This window comes from Symphalangus syndactylus, chromosome 2, assembly GCF_028878055.3.
Source record: "Symphalangus syndactylus isolate Jambi chromosome 2, NHGRI_mSymSyn1-v2.1_pri, whole genome shotgun sequence".
NCBI classification, from domain to species: domain Eukaryota; kingdom Metazoa; phylum Chordata; class Mammalia; order Primates; family Hylobatidae; genus Symphalangus; species Symphalangus syndactylus.
Window position 1 is genome coordinate 50,218,652 of NC_072424.2, and position 26,817 is coordinate 50,245,468.

Genomic DNA, 26,817 nt, shown 5'->3' on the forward strand with positions numbered 1-26,817 from the left:
CCTTGCTTTGAAGAGAAGGCCTGTCATCTGGAAAGGGGACCCTTCTCCTTCGTATGAAATTATTTCTTCAGAGGAGCGTGCCATCCTGGGGAAGAAATGCTGAGTGTTTCAGTACATTCTGCTCAGGATTGGCTGCACTTCTCCTTGTCCCTTCACCCTTTTAGTAAGGGTTGTTTCATTTGCACATCTAATCTATTTTCTTCCCTTTTCTTCTTATCATACTTTTAAGCCTCACAGGCACTTCCATTTGAAAAATAGGCCAGAGCGTGTGTGTGAATGTGTGTGTGTGTGCACTCATGTGTATGTGAAGCATTACCCCTTTACTGATATTTGCACTTCTTTTACTTTAGTTATTTTAATGTGACTAGAAAATATTTAAAGTTTACTTTTCATTAATATTTAATACCATCCGAAGGTATTTTAGGTAGCTTTCCTTCTGGGAGGGAGCCATCTCTAAAAGAGTGGCTCATTAACAGGGTGGCCATTTATATTTTCATCCAAATCATGGTTTTTTTTTTTGAAGAAAGGAGCACAACCTGAGACACTGCCAGGTAAATTGGGAGGCATGGTCATCTACCCACAAGGAAACAGTCCTCCATTTACATACAGGCAAAACCTGAGTGATGCCTCTGCCAGAAATAATTATTCCAAAATATTCCACAGCATGATCATTATTCTATTGGGAAGCTAAATAAAAATGGAAAGAGGCAGACCATTATTGTATGGCCCTCCTTTAACCTTAGCTGAGATCAGCTTGCACTGACCATTTTTTCTTCTACTGTAATATTTTTTTTCCCTTATAACTGGACGAGGAAAGAGACAGGAAGCCCTGGAGAAAAGGAAATTTGTTTCCTAAGATTCATGTCTTTTGACCTCAGACTTACAGCTCCAAAAATTTATGGATCAGAGTCTTTGAGTTTAGATCCCATCTCTTCACATTCCCAGAGAGGAATCTTAACAAAGTCATTCATCTCCAAAGCTTTTGGATTTAATGCCAACTCTGGATGCTGTGCAGTGGTTGTTCTGTGATAGACAGCCAGCTTCTTCTGAAACAAGAAGTATCACGTGGCACCTTTGACTAGCTTTTGACTTTAAGGTTTTTTGTCCAGTAGAAAGTTCTCAAAAGCCAAAGATCTTGTTTCCCCTTACTAAATGTGTAGTTTCAATGGACTCTCTCATAAATATTTATGCTGAAATTTCTGGCCATTCTGGGTGATGTTAATAACCACTTCTTCCTAACATGGCTTTATTCCTTTAATCATATATTTAAGTCAGCCAAGTTAGTAAGACCTCTGGACAGGGCCTAGCAGGACATGTCTCCTTCTTACAGACACATAACTTACTATTTTTGTTTCTACAATGGTAAACTAATGAAAATGTTAATCAACAAATACGCAACGCAGAATGCACAATCTAAATAAATGAGTGTATTCAAAGATGATTATAGGCACTGAATAAATATATTAAAATTGCTGTAAATCTCATTTCTACCCCTTTGCTCATTTGTGTGCCTGTTCTCACCCATTTCCTAGTTGGCAGCTGAGAGTATCAAAGGCTTCTTGCTATATTCTGGCTCTTAGCACAGGCTTTACCTCTCTACTCTCTTGGATTCTAGTTTGACCTAAGCTCTTAATTAGGAGAATATTTACTCCTGGTCCCCCAGTTCTAGCATGAACCCTCCCTTGGATTATCTGCTGCTACAGATTGGTAAATTTATGCTTTTTCACATGAATTACTAAAATCATCTAATAAAAATTTCTTAAAAGCCTGAAAATAAACAGAATAGAAATAATAGTTGTAACATAGCATAGTGTTAAAGCGTATTAGATGAACAGCAAAATAGAAAGGTAATTATTGAAGGGAGAATGAAGGGCTGGGAAGATTTAAGTTAATTGCATGTGAAACTCCATGTTCTTAAGGAAAATAACAAGAGCTATGACTTTGAGACCATATGATCTTATGATATGTGTCATGTGGGTGAGAAGAAGGGATTCTTTCTTATCTTCTCCTCCAATGATCTCCGTCTTCAGTGTTCCCCTTCCCTGGCTGCCTGGGGGTCCTCTGGGCATTCTGAATCCTGTCCATGCCTCCTGCAGCACTTAGACTGAGGCTCTCTATATCCCTTTACCAGACTGGAAACCACTTGGGAGCAGATACTATGCTACTGCAGCCACTGAAGTCTCTGCTTGATGCTTGGCAAATAAATATCTCTCACATCACTCTGACTCAAATACTAAACTCAAATTCCAAAACGAGATCATTGATATGTTTTGTAACTTCATAATTAATATCTTTAATTTTCTTCTGTTCTTAGAAATGAATTTAAATCCAGTATTATTTTCCCAACTACATTAATTTCATCACAGTGAGAAATTCTGAAAAGTAAAATAATAAAATCTTGTATATGAAGGACATACAGATGGTCCCTGACTTAACCAGGGTTAGACTATGATTTTTTGACTTTAAGACACCATGAAAATAATAAGCACACAGTAGAAACCATACTTCAAGTACCCATACGGCCATTCTGCTTTTCACTTTCAGTACAGCATTCAATAAATTCCATGAGATATTTAACATTTTTTTTTGTAAAATAGGCTTTGTGTTAGATAATTTTGCCCAACTGTAGGTTCACGTTAAGAGTCTGAGCACTTTTAAGGTAGGCTAGGCTAAGCTACGATGTTTGGGAGGTTAAGTGTTTTAAATTCATTTTTGATTAATGATATTTTCAACTTACAATGACTTTATCTGGACAAAACCCCATCATAAATGGAGGAGCATCTGTATATATTTTCCTTTAAAGATGCCTTAGATATACACTGATTAGGCAATGTTATATGAATAGCATTTTCCTAGGGTGCCTTGCCTTAGCTGGCAAACTGCATTATCACTCACTGCTGCTATGATTAGATCTGATTCACATTTTTTAAAGGTCTAACATATGAGCACATTATATGAAAAATTTAATTTGAATGCTCAATTACAGCCCATCACATTTCTCTTTATATTAATCCATAGATAATGTTAAATTTCTTCACAATATTTGATCCTAGATAAATGAAGGTGAAATTATTTCATGGGCATCAACATTTCCTTTTATATTTCAAATGTTATATTACATTTCATTCATTTGGAAGGGAGCTTTCAATATGTAGATGATCACCTTAATTCTGTTTTAATTATATTTAAGAATTTGTAGAGAATCCTAAAAATATGTCTTTGTATGTAGTACAGATTCAAAGGAATTAAAGATAATGATTGTTTTTAATGCATTTACTTTGATCAAGTATGTGTATTTCATTTGCATATATAAAAACAGGGAATGGCAAATATGTTCCAGTGACAAATGTTCCATAAGTTGACTATTAATCTTATATAGAATATTTATAGGAATAAAAACAAGTAAAAATGTAATAAATAGGAATTTAGGCTGATCACAAGGTTAATATTAGCAGATACCATCACCCCCAAATATGTCCCAACCTTTAGCCATGAAATTTATAGCAGCTTTTGCTATTGCTGCTTTTTGAAAAATGATTTCAATACTTATGTAGAAATAGACCCTTTGGGGTTATGACAAATAATCTCTAAAAACAAAAACCCTACAAGTTACTAAGAGATGACACATATCCTTCCAAGTAATTAACAATTAAGATCATATAAGATACCACAGAACTATAGAAGCTTCATTTTAAAATATATGTAAAATACAGTTCCCAAATGCTTTGAGCCATTTCAAATCCAAAATTTGTTTAAGATGCTGAAAAGAGGAGTTCCACTTTGGTAAATGTTGTAGAGAGATACAAGAGAACATTGCTCCTGCTAACAATGACCAAAAGCCAGAAGCTGTACAAAATTACTACTTTCCTTGAGCCCATTAGAGAGCTGAGGTTCAAGGCAGCCAAGTATACTGAAGTTCAAAGAGTGATATGCCCCTCAAGAGGGACATACAAAGTATTTAATCTTTGGCAAAGCATGGGAAAAATAGGTGGCCTCCCTACAAATGTGAGTAGGAAAAAATTAGCTAAAATTTTCACAAATTTCTAAAACACAAGTATGAACTATTATTAGTTTGAAATACCTAGGAACTCCACATACAGGGAAGCCCACACTTATTTATAAACTTTTCCACAGGCCTACATGAGGTGCTTCTGAGAAAGACTGGGCGCAGGAAACGAGAGAGAGGTCCCTGCTGTGGCAGAGGCACGCAGGAGGTGACTGCCTGCTGCTGGAGGACAGGCATGAAGCCAGCAGACCTATGCTATAAGAAAAGTTACAGGAAGCCCTTAAGACAAATGCATATGGTACCAGATGAAAATTGTGGGCTACGTAAAGAAGTAAATAGCACTGAAAATGATAGAAATAAAGGTACATATAAAGGATATTTTTAAAAATTATTTTTAATCACTTTTAAAGATAATTGACTGTCTAAATCAAGCATAGTAACAATGTATTGTGAGGCTTATAAGTAAAATGTATGATAACACAAAGAATGGAAAGGAGTAAATGGAATATGTGCTGTGAGGTCCTGATACTACAGGTGAAATGATATAAATTACTTGAAGATAGACTGTGATAGCTTAAAGATATTTACTGTAAATACCAGAACAACTACTAAAAATATTTGAAAAGAGGAACAACTTATAGATCAGTAATGTAGATAAAAATGGAATCATAAAAATATTTAGTTAATCCACAGGTAGGAAAAGAAGGAAAAGGAACAAAGAACATATTAAATCAACAGTAAACAACTAGCAATATGGTAAACTTAAGTTTGCCATATTGATAATCACATTAAATGTAAATGCTCTAAAATATCAATAGACAGAAATTGTCAAGTTAAATTAAAGAAAGTCCCAACTCTATAAATAAATGCACTTTATATGTGTTGTATGTGTTATAAATAAACACACTTTAAATATAAAGGCATAGGTTAAAAATTAAAGGATGAAAAAATATACCACACAAATGCTAATCAAAAGAAAGCTGGAGTGACTGTATTACTATCAGAAAAAGTAGACTTCAGAACAAGAAATATTACCAGGAATAGAGAGACATTACATAATAATAAAGAGGTCAATTCTTTAATAATACGTAAAAACCTGAATATATTTAACAACAGAACTTCATAATACAAGAAGCAAAAAACTAATAGACATGAATAAAATAAAATGTAAAAAAAAACAGTAAAAAACTGATAGAACTAAAAAAAAGTGACAAACTTACAATTATAGTTGGAAATTTCAACACTTTTCTTCCCGTAATCTATAGAATAAGTAAGTATAAAATTCAGTAATGATATACAAAATTTGAACAACACTGTCAACCAACTTGACCTAACTGACATTTATACATTCTTCCCTATATTAAAAGGATAAACATTGTTTTCATGTGTACATTGAACATTCACCAAGATAGTCATATTCTGGGTCATAAAATAATAAATCTGAACAAATTTAAAATTTTTGAGATCCCATACAGCAACAGTTCTTGAACTTGCACTATCAACACTGGGGCCAGATAATTCTTTGTTGTGGGGTGCTTTCCTACGCAATTTAGGATATTTGGCAGCATCCTTGGTCCCTATCTGCTAGATGCCAGTAGAAAATCCTCTCTCTTCCCTCAAATGTGGCAACTAAATATGTCTCCAGATACTTCCCAATGTCGTTTGGGGAGCAAAACTGTCCCTAGTTGAGAAGCACTGATATAAAATATGCTCTCAAATCACAACAAAACTTTAGTAAATCAAATCTAATGATACACAAAAAAGATGATACATCATGACCAAGTGAGCTTATCCCAGAAATGCAAGTTTGGGTCAATATTCAGCATATCAACAACAACTATTACACAAATAAAAAACAACATCTCAATAGATATAAAAATAGCATTTGACAAAATTTAGCATCCATTAATGATAAAAACCCTCAGCAAACTTGGAATAGAAAGGAACTTCCTCAACCTGAAAAAAGGCACCTAAAGTTAACCTATAAGTAACATCACACTTAATGGTGAAAGAATGAGTGTTTTTACCTAAGACCAAGAATATGGCAAGAATGCTCTCATTATTCCTATTTAACATCATAATGAAGGTTCTAACCAATGTAATAAAGTATATAAAAGAAATCAAAATTATACATATTAGAAAGGAATAAATAAAACTCTCTTTTATTTGCAGACCACATGATTGTCTATGTAGAAAATCTCAAAGAATCTACACAAGTTTAAAAAGTACTACATACTAACAAAATTAAAAGGCAAGTCATAGACTTAGAGAAAATATATGTAAAACGCCTATCTCATTAAAAATAACTTCCATCCTGAATACATAAATAGCTCTTACAATTCAGTAATGAAAAGCAAACAACCCATTTTTCTTTTAGAATTGGTCAAAATATTTTAAAAGGTACATCACTTGAGATAGGAGTGGCAAACATCATGTGAAAAGATGTTCACCATCATTAAGTATTAGAAAAATGCAAATTAGATTAAAACTATAAGATACTATTAGATGCCAAATAGAATGGCTAAAATTTATAAACAATCACTACCAAGTGTTGGTTTAGATGTTGAACTGAAACTCACGTATTACTGAAGAGAATGTAAAATGGTACAGCAACTTTGGAAAACATTTGGCATTTTCTTATAAAGTTAAATATACACTTACTATACAATCAAGGACTCCTTCTCCTATATATTTATCCAAGTAAAGTCCCCACACAAAGACCTATCTGAGGCTGTTTATAGAAATTTTATTCATAATCATCAAACCAAATATCCAACAACTAATGAAAGAATAAACAAATTATCCTTTTATGGTATATCTGTAAAATGGGATCCAACTCAAAAATATAAGAAATAAGGGAATGATACACATAACAAAATGGATTCATCTTAAAAGCATTATGCCAAGTGAAAAAAAGCCAATCATAAAAAGCTACATACTGTATGATTCCTGTTATGTGACATTCTGGAAAAGGCCAAACTATAGAGCCAGAAATCAGATCAGTGACTGTCAGAAACTAGTACCAAGGGAAGAGAAATGGAGAAATTTTGGGGGTTATGGAAGCATTCTATAGCTTCATCATGGTGTTTGTTACATGACTGCACAGGCCTTCTTGGCAAGTAAAAACTTGCCTGATATTTTAATTATTAATTCATTAATAATATTCAAACATTGACAATGGGTATACAATATTTCCTGCCTCTTGGAAGTATTCTTTTAGCGTCTATCTAAAAGAACCTCGATCAATTCATTCTTCACTTCCTGTCCTTTGTTACTGTACATATCCACTATGCCTTGTTTCTAATAAAACCAAATAATTAATTTTATAGTATTAATACTTGTAGAAAATCAGAAACACAATATGATAGGTTATTAGGACAGAAATACAACTTCAAAATAACTTAGTCCTGTCCCCTATTTTACATGGACTGGCTGTTCTCTTTTGTTAGCCTAAATTGCACACTTTGGAATTTAGGCAATTCAGGAGCGTGTGAGGATCCAAATTGTTTAATGGACTGTGGTTGTGAACATGTATGAATACAGCCTGGAGACTCACAGAAATAATTGAAGATGATTGATTGCCCATATCAATGTGTGGGGCAGAGCCAGAGTGAAACTATGTTCTTTAGGACCCTGCTTTTTATTCTAAGCTTGTTTACCTTGAGATACAGTTGTTACCTAAAGAAAGCAGAAATCTGTACCTAGGCTGTTTTCTTTGCCTAAAGTTTTCTCATTTCCATTAACTCATTAACTTCTACTTACCTTCAGGTATTAGCTTAAATGTCTGAGGTCGTTTTTCCTGCTTTGGAGATTAACTTCCTCCTCTTATACAACCTCAACTCATCTGTACTTTATCTCCTTGCACATAGCATGACTTTAGTGAAGAAATTAGTTTGTAACTAACATTTTGCACCTGTCTCCCAAGTCAAATAAGCTCCATAAGAAAAAGGACAATGTCTTTCGTGCTGTCTGCCCTTACACCCAGCACCTGATTTGGGGTCTCCTTCAAGACAGGTGCTCAACAAATGTTTGACTTTTCACTGGGGGATTGCTGGGTCATGCTAGGGAGATAGCTTACCCCCAACATGAAGTAATGTATGGTAGTATAGCAAAAACCAAATCCAAACCCCAAACAAACGAAAGGCAAAAGATATACATTTGAATCCTATCACCACCATTTACTTGCTAACTACTTGGTGAAATTTATATAAATATCTTGAGCATCACTTTCCTATCTTTAAAAATCACTTACTTGCAGATGATTTGGGAAAATCTATATAAATATTTTCTGACCATCATTTATCATTAAAGTGATTTGAGTAATAATGAATGAAGGTAGGTAATGCACCTTACAGTATGCTCAGAACACAGTAGGTGGTCAAAAATTATAGAATTGATCCATTGCTTTTTGTACTAAATAAGAGTGATGCCTATATTAATCCTAATTATGCTGCTTTTTAAGAATTTATTTTCATAAAAAAGTCAATGGTAAAATGCACATTTCTGATTCCAGAATCAATTATTAAGATGAGCTATATTAAAGTGATGATATTTGACTGCTGTTGGCTTTTGAAAATGGCAGTTTCAAGTGGTTCAACGTATTTGATGATTTTTGTATTCTAAATGTGTATATTTACTTTACACTTCTCCTTTTTAATAATGAACATGAATTTTACCTAATGACAAAAAATTATGTTTTTTTCTTGGTCCCTCATGATCTAAAGACTCATCTCAATGCCGTAGTACATCATTTAAGCTTTCTCAAATCTGGCTTCGACTTACGTTTTCATCTCGTATTTTCTTATACTTTTTTTTTTCCATTTTGAGTCCACATCACATAGATCATTCATTACCTAAATTAATCCTGTACTTTCTTGAGTCCATGCCTTGGCTCACACTGTACCCTTTTCCTGAAATTGCCTTTCAATATTTCAATAAAAAACCATTGCCTATCCCCTAAAACCCAATTCAAATGCTACTTCTTACTCTCCTATGTGTCTCCCTCCCTACCAGCACTCTGGATAACCCTTCTTGTATTAAACCTAGTTTTGGATAGATTTTTCTCTTTAGCCAAATCCTAGGGTTCTTAACGGTAGGAACTACATCTTAGCCATTTTTTTTTCATCCCAGTACCAGCTCTATCTGAGCAAATATCCAAAATAATAGATTTGGTCAACTGGCATACTCAGAAGATGTATCTTTTTGAATGATATAAATTGATGAAACTCATTAAGTATGTCAAAGGAATGGAAGTGGAAGGCTTGAGCAATAAAAATCCTTTTTAAGGTTACTATCATCTGGTATAAAAATTTATTTTGAACAAATTACACCCTGTTAGTACCATTGTAGCTTTGCTTATGAGGTACAAAATCAGTATGCATGACCATGAATTCAACATTTTTATTATATATCTATTTAATTCAAAGCATTTTTAACTTCAAATTAAGATATTTTAATGTATCAAATAGAACCATATTTGATCATATAGAATGACTTAAATTTTGAAATGTTAGTACTGTCACCTTTTTAATCAAGTGAACTTAAAAAGCATCATACAGTGGTCATGTGAATAATCAACTGTCTTTTTAAAAGATCATTAATTTTCTGCAGCTCAGTCTGTAACCGAAATCTAGAAACATCTAGTTTTATTGTTTATAAAATTAATAAATCCCAAAGCACATTGATAATTTATTAAGGGTTATCTTACCCGAGTAAACTGCAAGTAGTCCTGCATTTCCGAACCTATTAAAACAGGGTGTTTCCTTTTCTGAAAACCAAATCTGAAAATGATACTGAAATTGATTTCTAGTAAATTTTACTCCTAAATAATTAACACTTAATTCTATCAGATTGTGCAGATTATTCATTCCTAGGCATTCTTTCACTCTGGATAGAGTTAGTACATTTGAACACACAAAGTACTCTTTTAGGAAATGCACTTGGGAATTCCCTTCTAAGGTTTGCCAAAGACTCACATTGTGGCCAGATTATTTGCTTCTTTGTCTCATAAGTCTCCCCATTTACATAAAAAAATTACATTTTGCCATGTGCTGTTTGGATAGCTGTTATCTATTTTGATAACAAGATATACAGACCACGGTTTTATGAAATTTGAATTCCCTGTTACTTGCATTCCAATTAAAAATTATAAACAATGAAGTAATTACAGGTTTTTAAAAAGGTTTTTGCTTTTTCTTTTTGACATTGTTGTCCTTGTAATTATAGTTTAACTCATGACTGGTTTGTACTTCCTTGACAGGCCATGTTAATTTAAATGTTTGTTTTTAATTAGATAATGCTTCTGAAGAAATAAATGAAAAAGATCCTATGAAAAGAAAAACCAAATGCCTCAGTGGTAGGTCAAAAACAACCCTAAGTTGATTACATAAATGGAAATAAAAATTTTTTTTTAAATGTTGTCAGTGACTGTTTAAGGTATGATTATTCCCTATGTGGGCTATTTGCGCCTTGTATTTTTCCATCCACCTACCTATGATTGGACTATTTCCCTGTCCCTCTTCTGCCAGGCAGAACATGGCAGGAGAGATAAAATGTAATGAAGTTCAAATCCTTCCTTTTGGCTACTTGTGAGCAGTTGGAGGAAGTAGTTCACAGTAACATTTAACAGCAGGTATTACCTGAATTAAAGTTTGAGAAATATATTTTTTTAATTTTTCCACATTATTCCAATAAACAGAGGTAGCTGAAAATTAAGTGACTAACCAATGGCATCAAAAGCGTATTTCTGACTGGTAATAATTCCTATCCTCGGCCAACAAAATAGGCAGTAAGTAAAGATACCTCATAACCAGGTGGCTTTAAAATATAAACCAAAAATCACTCTAACTGGCTGGATAAATTGGTATTCTATTTGAACTTTTAACAGAATCTCAATCTAAATATCAGAGCAAGGATTCACCTTTAGCAAGGATTCAACTTTAAATGTTTTGGGGTGTTGAGAATTCAAACTTCTCAGAATTGTAAGGTTCTATCATGGCAATGAGTGGTGAAAAGAAGTATGAGGAGGAAGAAAATAAATATGTAATTTAGAGTTTGTTCAGAATCCAAGAGTTAACTCCCCTCATTCAAGAAAGTTGAGTCATGGGCAAACCACAGGTGGTCAGGGAGTGGGTGAACCATGACACATCTGTTTCTCATAAAACCAGACTGTGCCATTCTAGAGCCTTTACTTTTTCTGAATGAAATACATTCATGTGTGAATGTGTCAGAGCCAGTGTAGGAAAAACATTTGTTTTCACTGGCACACTATGCACTTATGATTTGCCTAAATGCAATACTTGGGCCTTCTTGTTCTCCCTAAACATTTGCCACTTGCATTCACTGAGTTTAGCTGGTACAGCACCAACAGGGGCAGGTTTGTATCAGATACCATGCTGTCTATGATGAAAATCTGTTTAAATCCTCTTTAGGAACAACTGCCTGATTTAGTGAGATTTTTCACTCAAAGTAGTTATTGAACGCATTTTTCTTAGCATGGGCCTCATATACCTTAATGAAGGTAGAAACAACAGCAAGAAACTCCTTAAATTATGGAAGAACAAGGTGTAGGAATTTACAGTCTTTTCTCAGTTATTATGGGTGAATTGAAAGTCATCTGTGGTTCTCAAACTTTACTGTATATTCAAATCACTTGAGAATTTTGTTAACATGCAGATTCTGATTCATTAAGTCTGGGGTGGGACTCAAGATTCTCATTCATAACAGGCTGTGAAGTAATGCACCAATAGGCGGTTGTTTTATGGAATACTTTTTGAGTAAAAAGAATCCAGGGCACAGTTCTTTGACAGAAAGGCTACATACAACCAACCAGTTGATACTGAAGTCACTTTGAGTTTAACCTTAGCTTGATTCCGTCTCTTTCTCTAGTTTTTGTATTTGCATTTAAGAACAGGTTGGAATTAAAACAAACAAACAAACAAACAACTATCACACATCAACCGTATAAAAGATCACAGACAGCAACTACTCTCCCAATCTCAACATCATTCCTCTTATCTTTCCCCTGTCTGGTTGGTCTTACACAACCAAACTACACTTTATTCTTAACAAGCCATCTTACACTTTTTGGAAATGTATAGATTATACAATGAAAAAGACTGAAGATTTTCTGACGTAGGATTTTTCTGAGGAAACGATGTGAAATGAAAGTCCCACTGAACTACAATTTGGGAGAGCTGAGTGTTTTCTTGCTTCATCTCTCACTACTTAAGGGAAAGCCTTTTCTTTATTTATAAACCTAGTAGGATCTTGCTTTACCAATTTAACAACCCTGTTGATGGTGTTCAATGAGTTCTTACGGAGGACAGCATTTTGAGTACATTTTTTAAAGCATTATAAAAATACAGTATAAGAATTAAGATATGATATAGACAATGGCAATTCATATGTTATATACTAACTAGACTGAGTATCATTGAGGACAGGAATGTATGCTATACTTCTATTTTTACAACCCTGTTTTTTCAGTCATTTATCCCCATGTTAGGTATAGTATTATAAAAAAAAATCAGATGATTAATGAATTGTCTGACTGAAAAAGAAATAAAATTGTAGTATATAATGCTGACATTTGAACCTGTCTTTTAATTTGCCATCATGAAACAGAAGTTACTAAAACTAGCATAGAAATTTTTATCCGATTTTGTGTCATGGGCCACTTTGGCAGTCCCATGAAGCCCAGAATTGTTTTAAAATGCAGAAAATAAAAATATTACAAGGAAAAATGATTATATAGAAATAGTTATCAAAATATGAAAAGAATTATTTATTAATGCATTAAATAAGGTATCACAGCAGGTCGAAGTAGCTAACATAATTTTGAAGAAGTGCTAAGTATAAATTATATTTGAGATATATTCAATACCTGTGATGTAATTTAAAATTAATATAGGATTTCTATTGATGCCAAAACCACTGGGGTTTGTGGCTTATATAAACAATTGAAGGAGATATCAAATATCAGTTAGAGTTAGGAAAAATAAATATATTTTTTTCTATCCAAATTCTGGACCTTAGGTTATCATCAACCTCTGAACTAGAACATAAATATAAGGATTATAATATAATCCTTAAAATAACTCAAAATCCATATCTTTGTATCATTCTAGGCAAGACTTAGAGTGTAACATATAATCTTTTGTTATTATAATTAAGAGTTTGCAGTTCTGCTAGATAGAATCAAAGAGCTTCATTATTTTCCGCAACCACTACATTAGTATCTATAATGTATGGTATACATCAATTTAACACAATAATGTAGCATAGCATAAAAGGATGTTGTTAATGTTAATGTTCTTGATGTATTATCTGGTAGTGTTTGGTCTCAATTTATTATCCTTAATGAAATTTTCTAACTTTTTTCCTTATTCCTGTACTCAAAATTACATTAATGGTACTTTGAAAGAAAAGATGTTGCTTTGAGATTTTGCTTAGAGTCAAAATAAAGCATTCAGCTCAATATATCCAATGTAGCTGTTGAAGCAAGAGGAAGAAAACAATTCTAAGTATCTTCTTCAGAAGTGATGCAAACCTTGTTTTGTTTCACCATTGCTTCAGGTTTACTTCAATGACTACTCCCATTAGCACCTGTCAGCAAATCCCTGACTCACCCTTGATCACTAGCCTGTCTACCTGGTACATCTGAACTGCCTCCCAGTGCTTGCTGAAAGAAAGTAAAAGTTTAACAAGTTGCATGGAGAAAATCATGAGAAAGAGAAGACCGGAAATCAAGAAACTAGGTCTTAGGGCAGGTGAACAATAATGCAGACTTTTAAATAAGGTGGCAATCGGTAGCAAGGGGAATAATCTTGATGAAATTAGTAACTGGCATATATTTCTGGGCTGGGAGGGGAAGTATCCCACAGAATCCTGCAAACAGAATGCTAAAAAATTACAAAAAAGTTTCAATAATGCCATTGTTGTGAGTTGATTTGTGTCTCCTATAAAGATATGTTGAAGTCCTAAACTCTGGTATTTGTGAATGTGACCCTTTTTTTTTTTTTTTCAAATAGAGTCTTTGCAGATATAATTAAGATATGATCACATTGGATTACAGTGGACCCTAATTTCAACCACTGGTGTCCTTATAAGGAGAGAGAAATTTGGAGTTAGAGATACAGGGGAGACAGAGGGCAAACAGCCATGTGATGACAGAGGCAGAGACCGGAGTGAGGCGGCTACATGTCAACACACGTCAAGGATTGCTAGGGACCACTAGATGTTAGGAAGAGGCAAGGAAGCCTTCTTCCCTGGAACCTTCAGAAAGAATATGACCTTCAGACACACCTTGACTTCAAACTTCTGGCATCAAGTACTGTGAGAGAATACATTTCTGTTCTTTTGAACCACTCAGTTTGTGGTAATTTGATATGGCAGCCCAAGGAAACAAATACGACCATCTCCTTTAAGAAGGGTTAGAAGGGTTAGAAATTCACTATGACTAGCATCAGTGCAACAATCTTAATTCTTGTCTCAAAAAGCTGCTTTAGTTTCAAACAAAAATATAAACTGAGTTTGAGGAAAGCATGGCTGCATTATTATTCCCATAAATGTAGGCTGAAGTTTAGGAAAAAGAATGAAAAGTTGCAAGTACTCTGATTCTAGCCTTGATTGCTGCCGTTACTGACTGACAATCCTGAATGACTGGATGTGGCTCCTAGAAATTGCAAGGAGTGTGAAAGTTACATGTGCTCACTTAATTTAAACATTTAATCTTTTATTGATCTGATTATTAAAGAGCTAAGCCTGGCGAACCCAATTCAATCAATTAATAAATAGAGGTGGTAAAAGAAGTATGAAGGAGCCAATAATTTCCTAATTGATCTTTTCAGTTTTAAGGAGTAATTACATACATGGAAAAGAACACAGTTTCCAAAATCCCTTTCATGGCTGGATTTTTAAATGGCAAAGCAATAAGGCAAAGTGCAAGAAAAACAGACACAGAAGAGCTGAGTCATTAGATTAAAAGGTCCTGATATTTTAGCAAAAAATAACATAAATGTAGTCATTAATAGCCTGGAAATAGTGTATTCCAGTAATAGCCTGGAAATCAGAATTTCTGTGTTGAATTATACTTCTCTGTATTATAGATCATCCTTTCCTGTCCATAAATCCATATCCATTCCAGGCTTCAATATCCAGTCCTTAACTTATGTTTCCCAAAAAACCTTCCCCATTCTAACTATAGGATTTCTCAGCAAATCTGTTGTACCTCTGTTGCCTTTCTTACCACTTTTTCTTTTTCTTTTTTTTTTTTAGATGGAGTCTCGCTCTGTCATCAGGCTGGAGTGCAGTGGCACGATATTGGCTCACTGCAACCTCTGCCTCCCGGGTTCAAGTGATTCTCTTGCCTCAGCCTCCCAAGCAGCTGGGACTACAGGCTCCCACCACCACACCCAGTTAATTTTTGTATTTTTAGTAGAGACAGGGTTTCACCATGTTGGCCAGGCTGGTCCCGAACTCCTGACCTCAGGTGATCCGCCCACCTTGGCCTCCCAAAGTACTGGGATTACAGGCATGAGCCACCGTGCCCGGCCCTCTTACCATTTTTTCTATTTCACTTTTGTATAGCTGTCTCTTCCTACTGATAGAAACATAATAGTGCATATATTGTGAAAAAAATATTCTGATGTTTATTTATTTCATATCAGAACATCTCCCCTTCTCAATAGATGAGAAGTAGATGGCAGTACATATCTATAATTCATAGTAGAAAGTTACATAACAGTCCTCCTTACCATTGCAAGGCAAAAATAATTTCTCCACTAAATTCACCACAGGATAAATAGATTACAGTTTTACATTTAAATACCTGTGATAGTCATTAGATCTCATCGTAGATATGCCTGTTCCCCTCTCCCTCTAGGCTCCTGATAGAATGCACTTTCCCACCTACTCTGAGCTTACCTGTGTGGCCATGTGACTTACTTTGGCCAACAGAGTGGGAGCAGAGGTATCATTTCCGGTAGAACGTTTTAAGTGCCAGTGCATGATTTACCAGTATCTTTTCCCTAACCTGGTGATTATGAAAACACATGCTAACATGGGGTTTCCATTAGGCTGGGTCTCAAAGGGATTACAAGCTGAGCTCCTGCAGACATGAAGCATGAGGGAGAAATGAACTTCGGCCTATGGGCTAAGATTATATTCACTGAGACTTGGGGCTTTGTTTTTCTTATGTTACTGCAGCAAAACCTAGTCAGTCTACCATGAAAGATACAATAAAAATTCATGTCACATCTAATACTTTATTTTCACCTCAGTTAATACTACTCCAAAAAATAGGCAAGGTACAGATTAGAGTCCGCAATTCGTCAAAGAGAAAGCTAAGACTCAGTGTCAATAGACCTGGTAAGAATACAAACCAGAGGTTGAATCCAGTTCCAGCATTCTTTCCTTGTAAGTTGTTTGTAATAGATACAAAGTGAATATAAGCATGGACCTAATAGTAAGGAAAGGATTTAGATTTTAAAAGGGTTTACTGCAGCATAATCTTGGTATGGTCACCACTAGGGACGTTAATAAATTGGATTTGAAAAATTGCCATTACATTCTGTTGTCATCCATTATATTGTATAACATAAAATAAAAATAAAATGGGTTTGTGTTTGCTACAAATTCATTTTAAAATTTAAATTATGAAGCTGCTTGGTAATGTTAGCGTAAATCCATTAAAATTCTATTAAAATCATTAAATTGTTTTGATGACTAAAATGAAAAATATTTAAAATACATAATGCACATTATAAAATATTTCATTAATTATATTTAATAATATTTTGACTCATTACCAGTGGAGAAAAACTAAAGCCTATTTATTAATGCTGTTATTTATATAGTTAAAACTTCTACTTCTGTTCCATAGTTTGACCTTTAAATCTTCTAAGTATTTAATGGCTGCCGCTGCATTACCTGAAGTCAAGAGTGCATTTTAGCTCAAAATACACCTAAAATGGTTAAAATGATCAAAGGTTTTTGAAGAATTTTTTGCAGAAGCTAGACTGACTAGCCTTTCGCATGGGCAATTTTAAGCTAAAAACAATATTCACTCCTGAAAAGAGAGTTTTGTATTCCAGTTTTTATTATCTGTAATATTTTCAAAGAAGCAAGAATATTTCTGGTTTCTTTTAGTTACAGTATAAGGAACATGAAAATAAGCAGAAGCCCACACTCCTTCGGTCTGAAAGATATTGAACAGGCTTGGGGCAAATCAGACAGCCACATTCTATTGGGTACATTATGTTCATTTCTGCATTTGGAGTTGACTCTCAGGGAAAATTTCAACTCAAGGGCATGGCCTAAAGGAATATCACTGCTGCTTCTTTCTGAATGACCCTACAGTATTCAAACTCATCTTACCTGTCCATTAAAAATAGCAGGGTTTTTAATAAATATATCATTGAGGTCGGGTGTAACTGTTATTGCATTTTATATAAAGAGTATTAATGGATATTAGTAACAAATGCATGTCACTGCCACATCATGAATACAGTTAACCAGATATCAGTCCATGAACTACCTGGAAATTTTGAACAGACCATGCTTAGAGAACTGTGGTTATTTATATCAGATACTGAGAAGAAAACTGATCTCCTGGAGGACAGCTGATATAAATAGCAGTAGAAAGAGGAGCAGGGAAAGGAACAATTGTATATGCGAGCAGATCAAGTAGAACTTTTGCAACCCTTATGAACTTTGAAAACTATTTCCAAGATTGCATTACAAAAGCATCTATTACACAAGGAAAGTTTCACTGCATTAAGTTTAAGAGAACCCAAATTATGTGGCGATCCTTGAATTGCATGGCATTAAAAATTCAAATAACCTATTTACAATAAAGAATACTGAAGCTATCTTCTAACCAGGGCTCCACTGTGACTCCACTCCTAGAGAGATTCTCAACCTTTCCCCCCACCACAAGTCATTCTAGAATACTTGATCACTAAGTATAGAATTCACCCCCAAGCGAATAAACCTTCAGTTGCTTCCAGTATTACTGTATGAAGGCATACAGACCCTGCATCTTAGTAAGAGTCCCAGGTGATTCATATGCTCATGTAAGTTTGAGAAGCACTGCCCTAAGAGACATTGGGACCCCTATTCTCCCAGGTGAAAGAGAGCCTCTTCACCTTTGGGACTCTCTTTCTTACAGGCTGGCTCCCAAAGGTGATAGAAAGTCATGGGGTGCCATCTCTGCAAGTAAAGCACAAAATCTTCCTGGCTATGAAGGCAGTTGAGAGCCAGTGGGAGGTATAGGCTCAATGGCAGGGCATGAAGCGGGTAGGTTGTGGGTAGTAGCATGACCAAGTTACTTAACCATCTGGTATTAAGTGACCCCTAAAACTTAAAACAGAAGATTATGTCCTTCAGACTTAGGAGACAATGGAGTTAGGTTTGTCTGCTTTCTAGCAACTGCCAGATTTCCTGTTCTTTTATAACATATTCTTAAGAAAAGACAGAAACTACCACCGGGAAGCATGTTTGTTTGCTTGGGTTTTGTTTTTTTCTCATAGATCTGTAAGTGATCCTGAATCGTTCTTTTATTAGTTCATACATCAGCTAATGGGGTAAGCTATGTTTCCTCTCATTTTGTGGCTTTATAGTATATCAAGGCCACAATAACATCATCTAAGGTATGTCTTTCCTATTCTAATGCTCCAAAGTTTTGTTACTTAAAATGAAGATTATGGACCAGAGGCACCTGAATAACTTGGAAACTTGTTTGAAATGCAAATTTTTATTTTCACCTCCTCCACCTCTCTAACCTACTACATCAGACCCCGCATCTTAGTAAGAGTCCCAGGTGATTCATATGCTCATATAAGTTTGAGAAGCACTGCCCTAAGAGACATTGGGACGCCTACTCTCCCAGGTGAGAGAGAGCCTCTTCACCTTTGGGACTCTCTTTCTTACAGGCTGGCTCCCAAAGGTGATAGAAAGTCATGGGGTGCCATCTCTGCAAGTAAAGCACAAAATCTTCCTGGCTGTTCATTATTATTAGAAAACCCACAGAAAAGGAAACATTGTATTCACTGATGTGACACTTTGACACCTTAACCATGGAGCTTCTTTTCAGAACACTTTCACTGGGCAATCTGACATTCAACCTCATGCCAATCAAAGATCAACTCGTTGCCTATTCAGCTTTTCTAAACATCCCAACTCCTGTATTTCGCCCTCAGGAAAAGGGCAAGACATCATTGACTTCACCTGAATTCTCATCTGCACTCTCTTCCCTAATTTATAGGTGACCAATGTCATCCTGACACTTAAGTTTTTCCCCAGGAAAGAGCCCTCTAATGGTGTTACTTTGGCACCAAGGATCATTACACTGCAAACACACTGAACAACTCAGAACAATTCCTAGGTCTCCCTCCCAAAAGATGCTCAATCAGCATCAATAAAGTCATAATTAGAGGGCAGGTAAAGGATACTGGAGAAGGAGACAAGCACTAACAGGACTTAAGGGCTTAGCAGCTGAAATCCTTATGGATGTACCTATAGGGTTCAGGGCATAAAATGGCACCAGCAGCTTGCTGACACTTTCAGCACACAATCCAACTTCCTAGAATCTTTTCATCCATCTGCATAACTGTGCTTGGAGAAGTCTTCATTCACTCTATGATACTCTTGTCAGAATTTCATCTCCCTTATGGGCTGGGTGAATACAACTATATCGCTCAACTATATCCATTGCCTGTGATCTCTCCCCAGATCCTCCACAAACCCTACTATAAAATTGCTATTTGGACTTAATCTTTCTTTGAGAATCTCATTTTAGCTTTCAATTTGGATAACCTCTGCAGACTGCTTCAGTCTCCAAATGTAACAGGTACTCATGGCAAATGTAACATCTGCAGAGAATTTTAGTTACTCACTAGTGGGGAAGTTTCTCTCAAGACAAATTGAACCTGACAGCCACTCTGAGTTTCCATCCTCTTCTCAAAATGACTCAGACTTGGTTTCCCTTCACATCATTCCCCCAATTTGCTTTGCTAGTAGATCATATGTTCCCTGAGAACAGGTCCTCTGATTTGTCTCTTACTTCCAATGCTTTAAACTGGCAAATAAGAAGTACTTAGTAAATATTTTTGAACTGAAGATAGTTGGAAAAATGACAGTAGCTCTCTGCAATGTCACTACCCAGGGAAGACACTGAAACTTATTGAGAAGGCTAGGGGATTACTGTAATAAACACTTGGAAAAACAATTTCTCTGGTACCTCAGTTTGTTAGTGGCCAACACCTTGATTTCAACCAAGTGAGACCCTGAGCAGATAATCCAAGTATGTCTTGCCTACACTCCTGACCCCAAGAATCTGTGAGATAATAAATTTATGTGCTTCCGAGGCACCAAGTTTATGGTATCTTGTTACCCAGAGACAGATAATTAATATAATAGCCTAAACTTACAGTGCTATATTCTTAAAACACAACAATTAATTTTATTTTCTCATTTTATATATTTATAGTGCATGAAGCAGACTCTGAAAGACTTCAGGTCCTGGGACTATCGAATAGTCAGTAGAGCCGCTTTGGGAATTAACAGTTCTTCAGTCCTAAATCCTCAGCTGACTGAACAGACCGTCTGTAGCTCCACTGCCTTCTCTGATACAGAAACAAATTATTTAGGTGACTGTGATTTTCTTTAAATGTTGTATTTGTAAAAGTGGTTTCTGTATTATCATTTCTAAGAAAGAATAAGTTTTAAAATGAAATTTAGTGAAGCGGCAAAGGCTCAGAGTTTCTGTTATGAAACGAAAAGGAAGTTCAGAAGCAATAGAGATGAAGCAGAGTAAAACTAAAATAGGCAGTTGGTAGAAAGGTCATTGATAGAACAGGATATGGTAAAATTTAAGATTTTTTTCCTTGTCTTCTGTGTTGGCCCCCATAGCACACCACAGATGGTTGCTTCAGTCCTTTGGACATAGCACTATCATTAGACTTTCAGTAGAGCTACTCCATGGAATTATGTAGCTGATTTCTATATTCCCCCACAATTATATCCTTTTTGCAATTCTCATATTAATTCATAACTCCTTTTTTTATTTAAAATAAACTTTATTTTCAAGAGCACTTTTAGGTCCACAGCAAAATTGAGCAAAAGTACTGCGCTCCCATATACCCCGTGGCTCCACACAAGGTACAGCTTTCTCCACTATTGAGATCCCCCACCAAACTGGAACATTGGTTACAATCAATGAACCTACCCTGACCCATCATTATCACCCAAAGTCCATGGTTTACACTAGGGTTCAATCATGGTGTTGTACATTATATGGGTTTTGACAAATGTATAACGTATTTACATAATAATTGTATCACATGGAGTAGTTTCATTGTCTTAAAAATCCTCCGGATTCTGCCTCATCATCCCTCCTTCTCCCTAACCCCTGGCAACCACTGATCTTTTAACTGTCCCTATAGTTTTGCCGTTTCCAGAATGTCATATAGTTGGAATCATACAGCCTATAGCCTTTTCAGATTGGCTTCTTTCACTTAGTAATATGCATTGAACGTTCCTCCATGTCTTTTCATGATGTGATCTTTTTTTTTTTTTTGCCCTGAATAATATTCCATTGTCTGAATGTGCCACAGTTCATTAACCCATTCACCTACTGAAGGACAACTTGGTTGCCCTAATTTCTTAATTTTTTTTTTCTTTTTTTTTTTTTTCTTTTTTTTTTGAGACGGAGTCTTGCTCTGTCGCCCAGGCTGGAGTGCAGTGGCGCAATCTCGGCTCACTGCAAGCTCCGCCTCCCGGGTTCACGCCATTCTCCTGCCTCAGCCTCTCCGAGTAGCTGGGACTACAGGCGCCCGCCACCACGCCCGGCTAATTTTTTTGTGTGTTTTTTAGTAGAGACGGGGTTTCACCGTGGTCTCGATCTCCTGACCTCGTGATCCGCCTGCCTCGGCCTCCCAAAGTGCTGGGATTACAAGCGTGAGCCACCGCGCCCGGCCTTAATTTTTTTTTTTCTATGCTACCATGCAAATTCTTGTAATTGACCATGGAAAATAATGTCATAAATCAATACAACAGCAGAAAGAAATAAAGAAACATAAGATATTATAAAGAATATGTAAACTGAAAATCTTACCAGTTTATTAGCATACTGTTTTAGATATACTAAAAAATAGTAAATGGACAACGTTGAGAACCTAACGTGTAATATAATATTTTAATATATTTATAGTAATTTAGAGAATACATTTTTTTTACACACCAGAATATCCAGATTCTATAATGAAGTCTCTGGGAATTGAAAGCAGCCCAAGAACTTCTCCTGGCGAATGAGGTCACAAGGGCCTGAGGCTGTTTTGAATCTGAGAAACCTGGAAAGTCAACATTTTGAGTCCTGTCTTGTCAACAGATTATTTTTGCCCTGTAAGGTATTATTTTTCAAAGTTTTTTCACCCAAACCATAAGTAACAATTTATTTTTTTTTGAGATGGAGTCTTGCTTTGTCGCCCAGGCTGGAGTGCAGTGGCGCGATTTCGGCTCACTGCAGGCCCCACCTCCTGGGTTCATGCCATTCTCCTGCCTCAGCCTCCCGAGTAGCTGGGACTACAGGCGCCCGCCACCACGCCCAGCTAATTTTTTGTATTTTTAGTAGAGACGGGGTTTCACCATGTTAGCCAGGATGGTCTCGATCTCCTGACCTCGTGATCCACCCGCCTCGGCCTCCCAAAGTGCTGGGATTACATGCGTGAGCCACCGTGCCCGGCCCCAAGTAACAAATTTTATATTCTTGCTCTCCTTTCCTCTCCTCTGCCCCTCTACCTCTTCACCTTGCACCTTCCCTGCAGATAAAACTGAGACAAGTTTCATGAAACAATACTTACCTATAAGTATTACGATAAAGTACAAATATAAGAAAGTCAATAGGGAATGTGATTTCATTAGCATTTAAATGTAAAAGGAAAAGTTTCCAAAATATATGATACAAAAGTAAACAAACAAAAACCAATATGTAGTTCTCTATCCACTAAATTGATATCAAGCCCTACTAATGAGCCAAAATTGGCAGATAGAACACCACCTTCCAATGTCCACCCAAGCCTTCTCTCAGACACTCTCAGGAAATGCTTCTAACTGCACCAGGCTGGTGGTTTTCTAAGAGAAAAAAAAAAAAAATCACCTGTGTTTTCTGGTTAGAAGTCACACACCTTTATCCTTTGTATATTGTTGTCCCATCAGAGGCAGTGCTAGCTTTGTTTGATTGCTGATTAGACATATCATAACAATTACGTTTTTCTTCTTTTATTATAAATATTTTACTAACATTAAATAATATATATGATGAAAGTTATGACCACACTGTCACTACTAATATGAAACCTGACTGGGCTTGGTGGCTAACACCTCTAATCCCAGAACTTTGGAAGGCCAAGGTGGGCAGATCACTTGAGGCCAGGAGTTCAAACCAGCTTGGCCAACATGGTGAAATCCCGCCTCTACTAAAAATATAAAAATTAGCTGGGCATGATGGCGGATGCCTGTAATCCCAGCTACTCGGGAGGCTGAGGCAGGAGAATCACTTGAACCCAGGAGAAGGAGGTTGCAGTGAGCTGAGATCGCACCACTGTTCTCCAGCCTGGGCAATGGAGTGAGTGAGATTCCATCTCGAAAAAAAAAAAAAAAGAAACCTTGTTTATTCATCATACAGCTGACATTCTTTAAAAGCTCTCTATTACAAATATGTTTACTGTCACATCAAATTTAAAGTATTTTTAAAAAGAAATTAATACTTCCACCTTTACATATTGCCTATGTAAATTTTTTCCTTTGAAATCTTTTTTTACATGTAAGCATAATTTATATTGTTAATTCTACACTTTCTCATTTTATATTACTTCATAAGCAGATTATCATATTTTTTCTTAGCAATTTATATTCATCATTTTTTTGTCAATGTAATCCACACTACTACTATTGAACCATAATCTACTCAATTATGCCCCCTATTATTGGACATTGAGATTGCTGCCACTTTTTAATATCATACATAACACTGCTAAAATTATTTGTACAGAAACATTTTTCTTGTTTTCTTGGGTTATACTCCTGGGAATAGAATTCAAGGGTCAAAGGGATGAGATATTTTAGAGCTTTTGGTATGTTCTGACAAAAATTGTCAGTGTCACAAATCTTATGTTAAAAATTTGAATTGGGGAATCCGTGTGTGCGTGTGTGTGTGTGTGTGTGTATGCACATATGTGTGTGAATCTTAAATTGTGAGTTTCATGGTTCTTAAAAAAGACTATTAACAAAAAAAGAAACAAAAATAAAAGAAATATCCAGTTTTGAAGTTGCTACACTAGCTATACACATTCTACCATAAAAACTTGTTTTTAAGTTATTTAGCTTAAAAAGATAAAAAATCATATTGTCTAAGTAGTTTTTCAAATTTATTTAAAAATGCTAGAAAAATGTTAAATTTCTTTTTTTTATTATTGTACTTTAAGTTTTAAGGTACATGTGCACAATGTGCAGGTTTGTTACATATGTATACATGTGCCATGTTGGTGTGCTGCACCCATTAACTCGTCATTTAGCATTAGGTATATCTCCTAATGCTATCCCTCTCCCATCTCCCCACCCCACAACAGTCCCCAGAGTGTGATGTTCCCCTTCTTGTGTCCATGAGTTCTCATTGTTCACTTTCCACCTATGAGTGAGAACATGCGGTATTTGGTTTTTTGTCCTTGCGACAGTTTACTGAGAATGATGATTTCCAGTTTCATCCATGTCCCTACAAAGGACATGAACTCATCATTTTTATGGCTGCATACTATTCCATGGTGTATATGTGCCACATTTTCTTAATCCAGTCTATCGTTGTTGGACATTTGGGTTGGTTCCAAGTCTTTGCTATTGTGAATAGTGCCACAATAAACATACGTGTGCATGTGTCTTTATAGCAGCATGATTTATAGTCCTTTGGGTATATACCCAGTAGTGGGATGGCTAGGTCAAATGGTATTTCTAGTTCTAGATCCATGAGGAATCGCCACACTGACTTCCACAATGGTTGAACTAGTTTACAGTCCCACCAACAGTGTAAAAGTGTTCCTATTTCTCCACATCCTCTCCAGCACCTGTTGTTTCCTGATTTTTTAATGATGGCCATTCTAACTGGTGTGAGATGGTATCTCATTGTGGTTTTGATTTGCATGTCTCTGATGGCCAGTGATGATGAGCATTTTTTCATGTGTTTTTTGGCTGCATAAATGTCTTCTTTTGAGAAGTGTCTGTTCATGTTCTTCGCCCACTTTTTGATGGGGCTGTTTTTTTCTTGTAAATTTGTTTGAGTTCATTGTAGATTCTGGATATTAGCCCTTTGTCAGATGAGTAGGTTGCAAAAATTTTCTCCCATTTTGTAGGTTGCCTGTTCACTCTGATGGTAGTTTCTTTTCCTGTGCAGAAGCTCTTTAGTTTAATTGGATCCCATTCATCAATTTTGGCTTTTGTTGCCATTGCTTTTGGTGTTTTAGACATGAAGTCCTTGCCCATGCCTATGTCCTGAATAGTAATGCCTAGGTTTTCTTCTAGGGTTTTTATGGTTTTAGGTCAAACAAGTAAGTCTTTAATCCATCTTGAATTAATTTTTGAAAAATGTTAAATTTCTACTTGTTATATAAACAAAGCTTTTATACAAATTAGAAGAGAGATGAAAGCTCCTTCATTTTTCAAAGCATCTAAAATGACTACATTTATAAAAACCTTAAAAATAAAAACAATCCCATTTGCTTAATAGAAGACCCTTCTAACTAATAGTCATCAATAATAATCTGAATTCTAAATATAGAGGAATGACAAGTTGTATTGTGCTTGAAACTCACTAATTCAAAACTTTAAGTTTTAAAAATAAATGAAAAATAGTTCTAAAAATTAAGATTTTTCTTTGATTATTTAAAGATACATAGTCATTTTTTATGAAGATAGTTTAAAGACACTATATTTAGTGCATTATTAAGACATTAAAAATATTAGTAGTACTCTATCGTATATAAAAAGAATAACTCTTTTAAGAGAAACATTGGAAGCTATTTATTATAACAATGGCTTCAACCTAGTCTTCAGAATATGCCATTTGAAAACATCTAAAATGCAAATAATGTCTTCAACACTTTTCTTGAAAGAAATGGTAATTTTCATATTGGATTCTGCTGAAATAAAATACTTAATTCTGAAGGTGCAGCCTTGTCCATACAAGTCCTGAACCATATAATTCTTTCAGGAGAACCATCCTATAGATACTGTTAGTTTTAAGTTTAAATATAGGTTATAATAATCAATTGTCATTAGATATTTAGTCTAAGAAAAGAGTTTTTTTGATCACCAAGTTACCCAACAGCAAGTTTTGCATCTTGAATTTTTCCCCAGTATGTTAGATATTTGCTAAACTATCCACAAGTAGTCACTTGACTTCTCTTCTAACCAATGGCCTTCATCTTGTGCCAATGTAGAAGGCTTAGAGACTGAGTTATAGAATTTGTAACTGTGCACAGTTAACTGACTGATATTAGAATTATCATGAAGTTAAAGTGAAATTGAAAATAAGATTAAAATAAAGAATCATAGAATTAGAATTAACAAGCAATCTAGTCCCTTGATTTTATAGCTGAGAAAATTGATCTCTGAAGAAGTTATTCTGTTACTACAGGGCCTAAACTGGGTAATCTTAAATTTTAAATAAAATTACTAAAATTATATGACAGAACCTAAAATTATTGCAGTTTGTGATATATAAATTGCAACATCATCCACCAGTTTTTCTGGGCTCAACTGCA

The 26,817-nt window shown here is 35.3% G+C and overlaps 1 protein-coding gene and 1 long non-coding RNA gene across 10 annotated transcripts in view; both read right to left on the minus strand.

Moving 5' to 3' along the window:
* Positions 1–26,817, minus strand: part of KCNQ5 (potassium voltage-gated channel subfamily Q member 5) — a 616,433-nt gene that overhangs the window by 464,707 nt on the left and 124,909 nt on the right. The window lies entirely within an intron of this gene.
* The window catches only part of LOC134735425 (uncharacterized), a 70,796-nt gene that overhangs the window by 34,448 nt on the left and 9,531 nt on the right, over positions 1–26,817 (minus strand). Inside the window, exon 1 of the long non-coding RNA XR_010118527.1 lies at positions 1–26,817. This exon is cut by the window's right edge and continues 9,531 nt beyond it. This is a non-coding gene — a long non-coding RNA (uncharacterized lncRNA).